The 7,573-nt window shown below is 38.1% G+C and overlaps 2 pseudogenes; both read right to left on the bottom strand.

Annotated features, from left to right (window-relative positions):
* On the bottom strand, positions 1-1,195 carry LOC144250952 (unconventional prefoldin RPB5 interactor pseudogene; annotated as a pseudogene).
* A 5,211-nt stretch (positions 1,196-6,406) lies between these two features.
* Positions 6,407-7,146, bottom strand: LOC144250953 (ribonuclease H1 pseudogene; annotated as a pseudogene).
* Positions 7,147-7,573: the final 427 nt, after the last annotated feature.

Below are 7,573 nucleotides of genomic sequence, written 5' to 3' on the forward strand. Positions count from 1 at the left end.
CTATTGAAATATGGCAGCTTTGAACTTTGAAACCCTTTTGGCAGTTCATTCTGATACTTCTGACAGAATTTCTTTTTGTTCCAGAATGGTGAGTAGTACAGGATGAGCAATGACTGGGTGTGGTGTTAAAGAGGATAAAAATTCTTTTTCTATTACAGTTCCAGAAAAAGCCTCAGGTGCTCCTGATAATGGGAAAAGTTTATTCTGATGATTTTCTTGTGGTTCTTCTTTTAAAATGCTTTCACTGGTGTCACTGCAATTGGCTTTTTCACAGCTAATACTCCTCAAAAAATCCTCTTATCAAATTCAGCAGCACTACTTTCATTGATATCACTAAAAACACTATTTTCTCTGCTTTGAGACTTCAGAATAGATTTACAAGGAACATATTCTCCATTCACAACATCAACAAAGACTCTGTAAATGTCAGCAGGATTCCTGATTGTAGGAAGCTCTTGAGCAGAATGACCACTCTTCCAGAGTTGTCCTTTACGTTTGACGACTTCTTTCTTTTCACTGAATTTAAAGTGGTATTTTTTTCCAGTATTTATTCGAATCCTCTTAGGTTCAACCGTATGAGAAAAATCTATTTTTGGTACAGAATTATCTCCAATCCTTAAAGCATTATGGTCATTTTCATTATCACCATCATGACTGTTGTCTTCATCATCTTCTTCATTACTCTGACAAAAACTTGAACCATTTACTGAAAAGTTCAACTGACTAGTCAATTGTCCATTGAATTGTTCTAAATGTGTAACATCCTAATGATTACTGCTGGGGGCAAGGGACTTTGTTTCTTGATGTATCACATTCACATTTGTGTTTTGATCTTCCTTCTCCACTTTAGAAGAGGCTGGGTATTCTCCATTTGCAGTCACAGTATCAGGCTTACTATCAAGTTCACCCAGCAATTCTTATCTCTATAATTCTTCAAGTCGAGCCCACAGTTTCTTATTAGCAAGTATATCCTCAGATTTTACTTCATTTGCAAAATTTGCTTCAAAAGTATTTGAAGATTTTGTTTGGAATGAGGTTTTTGAGAAATTCGTTGTTTGGCTTTAAACTCAAAGTCACTTTTAATCTCAGCAATATCACCTGCAGCATCACTCATTTTTCCAAATCTTCTGTGAATTTAACTCTGGATTCAAAAATTTTCCATCACTTTTTTTAAACCATTTATTGTTTTTCTTACATCTTTTCCTGTTCCTCACAGAGCCACACCACCTCCAGGGCACGCAACAGCACCAAGGCCAAGGCGGAAGCGTGTGTCACAAACTTCCACACATTCCAGAATCAGAAGGGGCCTCCGTGAATGGGGCACTGGTTTATGGAGGCGGCCCGGCCGGCTGCTGCCCAGAGTCCTCCTGGTTGCCTTCATGCACTGTGCGCCCGCTGCTGCTGTCACAGTTTAGAGAGGTTGCCACAGTTAACATAGATGCTGGTGAAAGACAGAAATCTCCTGGATCAGAGAAAACATACTTAGGACTCAGGGCATAACAGTATGAGCTTCAAGTTGTCACCAGTTCCCCTGTTATGAGATCCATGATTCAGGCAGTGCTGAGTGACTCTGTAGATATTTGTACACAGTGTATTTGTGTCACAACTGAGAAACTTGGAGTTTAGAAAACTCTCTACTCTTAAGGGGCTACTAGCAAAGCAGTCTAATTTTTACCCTTCAGAGAGAGAGAGAGTATGTTTATTATCCTGGCCAGGAAACAAATGTGTCCTTTACTCTGGAGATAGACCCTAAACCTATATTCCAAATGTAAGTTGTCATTTAAATCTACTTCTTTAAGTCAACTCTTTTTTTTCCTTTCTGTATGTCTCATTAGTGCCAGCTATTCTTATTGTTATAATAACACTCTTTGTCTAGAGAAATACTTTTGATGGAAATTAACATAGGAATGATTGTGAGGTTTTGAGAAGATGGACAATATGAAATCTTATGTGATAAACCTACCTGCACTTAATGACTAAAATATGTATTCCTCTATGATAAACTTATAACCACTCAAATTTTACAGTTAGTTACTAAGAAAGATTTAAAATGTGTATTTAGTCTTTGAACCATAAGTTCTTCAGCTAAACATACAGAGAGTAATAGGTATGAGATGGAGTTCTGACAGAATACTTATCTAGGATGAAATGGGAAGAAAGGGAAATCTTTTATAAAAATGTGACCAGATGTGACTCCTGAAGGCATGTTTCAATTGCCAGGAGAAATAAGCATGTTCTTGGCAAGGGGAGAATGTAATTTGTGTGAAAGTCAGAGGCTAGACTTATTCATAGATAGAGTGATTGGGGATTCATGGGAAAGTTTGTGGAATGATGTTTTTGAGGATTAATGAAATTAAAGTTGGAGGTCTGACAGGCCTGGTGGAGGAGTTAGACTGGAGGTATTAAAATTAGTGAATTAGAGAATATGTCTAAAATGGGGAGTAAGATGATTGAGAATTGCAAGGTCATGGACAGAAAGTGTAATGGATGCAACTGAGTGTGGGGAGGGGTATAACTGGGAGGAAGGAGTGATTTGTGTGATTAGAAAGCAATCAAAGAAAATGTCCTTCTGTCACTTAAAGATGAGAACCTGGACTTGATTGGAAGGATGGTTCCAGGTGTGTACTATGAGTAGAAGGAAAATCACTCACCAATCAGGAATGAATTAACTGAAGACCCATCCCAAGAAGTTGTGGGCCATGAAGGACCATGCTTCTTTTAACTTAAGGATGGATGAAGTAAAAAGTGTGCCTGAGGGACACTGGAGTCACCTTTGTGAAGCCTCATGAGAATGTGACCTCAATCTACTCTATGAAATCACAGTTGATTTATTGAGAATGTGAAACAGGAAATGAAATGAGTGACTGCATCTATGTCGTTGATAGTTAGGTACAGTGGATAGGTAGGTGAACTTAGATTATCTATTCTCTTATATAATTTGAGGCCACTTTTCTAGCTCTGGATTTTGATAGTCTCTTCAAGGGGTAGTACACATCACTGGGCAGTACTTATAGGCAAAATTTATTTCCTTGTAAGATGATGTCAAGTAGTGTCATGACATGATGGGGAAGGGAAATAAGGTCACAGCCTCTTTGAACTCAAGGAATTTTTCATTAACTGTGTACAATTTTTTTTTTTTTGTCGGTAGCAGCTCTAAGGTGCTAATCCTGTTCCAGTAGTGTCACATATTTTACCGGCCCTTGATGATCACTATTTAGTGTAGTCATACCTTAAAAAACAGTTTGCTAACAGCACAAATTTTGGAAATGAATTTTGTTTTTTTCTACTCTCTTCTAATTTGATTTGTGTTTTAGGGGGTTAGTAACTGTGCTCTGTATATTTTAATGCCATGAAATTTATAAAACAATATTTTAAGGAAGATATCTTTTATTAAAACAAGAAAAATTGACTTATTAAAGACCAGTAGAGGAAGGGAATCAGGGGGAGGCAGGAAGGGAGGAAGTACTAATGATTAAAATGGAGAAAACTGTTGTGTGCATTTGTGAATATGTCAAAATGAAGCTCATTATTATGTGTCAATAATTTATACCAAAACATTAAAAAATTATTAATGGCTAATCAAACTTTACAATAAAGTAACTAGCAATATCTTATAATCATTATTTGAAATTTCTTTGATTTAGAGCTGGATTTCTTATTAAAGATATAGTTTCTAGAACCAATATTTATAGGACCCCAAGTACAATTCACACAAAAGGGGGAAGGGGTTCTTTTAGGTAGTGGTTGCAGTAGGTAGAAGCATATTGACAGCTTAAACCTGAATTCTGTCATTTCAGTGGGTGAGTGGTGACTTAGTCAAACTTTTTGCAACTTAAGGTAAACAGTAGACAGTTGCACTATACTGAAAGACTGAATGCTGTAGTGTTAAAGGATCTGAAGGTTGTGTATTAACATGTTTTTGAATAAAAAAGTGAAATGTATACCACTTTCACAGAAAGGTTCCACTTTGGAATCCTGTACACTCTGTCATTTGGATATGTACTGTACTTACTTTCTCACTGTCTCTGATGCTCACTAACATGGATTTATGAGAGCCTCAGGAAAGGAAGTCAGGGTCATTTAGTTCTAGCCTATGTGCAATCTTATTTTTTTCCTTTTTTCTAGCTTTACTTTATTTATTTATATGTGGTGCTGAGGATTGAACCTAGGGCATTATACATGCTAGGTTAGCACTCTACCAGTGAGCCACAACCTCATCCCATTATTCTTTTACTTATATTAGTCAAAGTAGAAGGACACATTATCTCTGTGCAACTTAATAACAGGTTTTACCTAAAAATTCTTTCATTTCTCTGTTACAGTTTTAATGTAAGAAAAATGTTTAACCATTCATTTCTTGCACTATTTAAAATTTAAAATTGGTAGAAATACTTTTGAAGGGGTTGGAGATATAGCTCAGTTGGTAGAGTCCTAGACTTACATGCACAAGGCCCTGTGTTCAATCCCTACCCCCCCCCTACACACACACAAATACTTTTGGATATTTTGTTAGGAACTATTCTTATCTTTTTCCATTGTAGAATTTTAATAAAATTAAGCAAAATGATAGAATTCGGTACTGTTTATAGATACATCAGTACAGGCTCAGAAAAATTCAAAAAATTGCAGAAAAGTGGAAACATATATTTTAATTATTTCTTGATTATTGCAAATTATTCATATTTTGAGCTGCTAAATAGTGAAATACTACTTTAACATAATATCTCAGAGATTAAAATATAGTTTGAGCTTTTGAAATCTTAAGGACAAACACTAAGCAAGTTGAGCAAATTAATGGGCATGGATATATGCTAGACATTTATCTCATGACTAAATCTTGGACATTTGTGTCCTTTTCCTATCTGTTACCTGTTAGAATCTTTTACCCAAGAGAGTTATTGAGTAAGGGTTCATGTGTATGTGTGTGTGTGTGTGTGTGTGTGTGTGTGTGTGTGTGTGTGTGTGTGTATGATTTTCTGTATTCTTATTTTATGGAAAATAAAATTTAAAAATAAAAGATAATGCCAAACATTAGTTTTAAACCCACACAGTATTTTTATTTTAATTTTTTAAAATTTATTGAGACTCGTTTGTGGCCTATCATGAGATCATCCTGGAAAATGTTCCTCACACTATTGAGACAAATGTGTATCTGGCAGTTGTTGGATGGAACTTTCTATAGATGTCTGTTACGTCCATTTGGTCTAGGGGGCTGGACTTCAGGCCAATAACAGCTGGGGACTTCAACACCCCGCTTTTGTTCATGTACAGATCATTCACATAGAAAATCAATAGATACAGAAGAGTTAACCTGCACCCACACAGTATTTTTAAGGAAAAAATCCAAAGAAACTTTTCAAAGATATATGCATCTTGGTCTTTAAAATCTGTAACTGAGCCGGGCATAGTGATGCACACCTGTAACCCTAGCAATATGGGAGGATGAGGCAGGAGAATCCCTAGTTCAAAGCCAGACTCAGAAGATTAGCAAGGCACTTAGAAACTGAGTGAGACCTTGTCCCTAAATGAAATATAAAATTAGGCTGGGGATGTGGCTCAGTGATTAAGTGCCCTGGATTCAATCCCTGGTACCAAAAAAGGTGTAACTGAGCCAAGAGTGGTGACACATACCTATAATCCCAGCACTTAGCATGCTGAGGGAAGATCACAAGTTTAAGGTCAATTTTAGCTACTCACCAAGACCTCTCAAAATGAAAAAATAAAAAGGTCTGGGGGAATATCTCAGGGTAGAGCATCCCTGGGTTCAATCCCAAGTGCCCACCACACATATACATGCACAAAATTGTAATTGTGGAGCATGTGTGAGGTACTGGGTTCTATCCCCAGCCCTGCACACACACACACACACACACACACACACACACACACACACACACACACACACATTTGAAAGAGTTGAGGCCATTCTTCCATAGCCACGGTCTCCTGTGTACACAGCATCAGGCACCTGAAGTTCTTCCTGTGAGCCACATGCACAGAGTGACTACAAGGGCAGGTGACTCCACCTTGAAAATCAGAAGGTCAACGAACTATTCCACAATTCTTTTTGAGTTCCTGTCTGTATCTTTTAACCAGTGTTTCATTGATTTCTTATAAAAACAACACCCAAGCACTTTGGGCCAAACTGCAATAAAACACATGAAAATATACTAAGCCCAGTAAGCAGTGGATCTCAGAATTACCAGAAATCAAAGATATCCACTTCCTGACACTTCCTGGAGTGCTTTTTACCAAGACGTCATAGGACACAGTGACTCCTGGCTCAGCTCTGTCTCCTGCAGCCACTCCTGCTGCAAGGTCTTGATGCATATCCAGGAAATGACAGCAACAAAAGCCATTGCTAGTCTTCTCCAGAGCACCCAAGTGACTCCACTCAGTCTTGAGACTACTGAGCCCCTTCTCTGGCCAACCTATCGACCTCTTCATTGCCCACAAATCCAGAATGAACAGGAACATGCATCTACTGAATATCCCTGCCATGGGTGAGCTCCTCCAGCTGCACAAATTCCTCTTTGTTGATCACCTTCTTCCTTGTACTCCTCTTCCACCTGTTCTTCTTCCAGCCTTGGACCCAGTTAGTAATCCTATTTATAGTGAACATACTGTCCATATATAGAACCAATTTACTGATGTTCTGAGCCTTGCTTGTTCCATGGCTTTGTAGGCTGCATGGATTTCTGCTTTTAGTTTTTCTGTCATCCAGGGAGTCTAATGCCTATGTTTAAAGGATGGCCTGGACCCCAGTAGATGCCAATTGCTGCTCATGCTCTCCTCTGTCCATTACTGGAGCAGCATCCATCGGTGTAGCCAACTACAGAGTCTCCCATATAAGAAAATGTATCCTTGCCAAGGGCAGGGCCTAGCTCTAGGTTTTTTCACACATACATCGTACTCAGCTCTGAGACTTCTTCTTCGTAGTCATCTAAGGGCTCTCTGAGATGCTTGGTGACTTTCACCTGTGACTCCTGGACGTCTGTATTTTTTTGCTCAGGTGAGGATGACACCAGTCCTGTGGCCAGTGTGCATGGTGTAGAAAATTCCTAGCCCACAGCAGCCCAGCTGTGCAGTGTGACTAGAGCTACTAGGCCTGCCAGAGGCAGCAGGCCTTGCATTGCTCAGGTTCATGCCCACAAACACATCACTTTCCAGGTTCTGCCACACCCCATGAGCTCAGGAAGGGTTCATATTAATGATTATGTGAAAGCAGAAATTAAAAGCTCAGAAGTACGTCTGCACAAAAATGATTAATATTTTGTGTCTTAAGTTTATGATTTTGAAATAAAAACAATATTTAATATTGTATATTTATGTTGAATATATTCTGGATTCCAATTTGGAATTCTTCACTTACTAGCTGTGTTTTTTCTATGAAATCATTTAATTTTTTTCAGTGTTAAAGTAATAACAATTTCTACTTACTTCACAGGGGTATTTTGTGAAAATTAAACAGAAAGAAATCTGAGAAAGCTTAGAATGCTACCAGTCCCAATGCACATGTCAGGTACAGCCAATATTTACATTTCACATATAGAAAAGCAATCCCTCTCTGGTT

This window comes from Urocitellus parryii, chromosome Y (assembly GCF_045843805.1).
Source record: "Urocitellus parryii isolate mUroPar1 chromosome Y, mUroPar1.hap1, whole genome shotgun sequence".
NCBI lineage: Eukaryota > Metazoa > Chordata > Mammalia > Rodentia > Sciuridae > Urocitellus > Urocitellus parryii.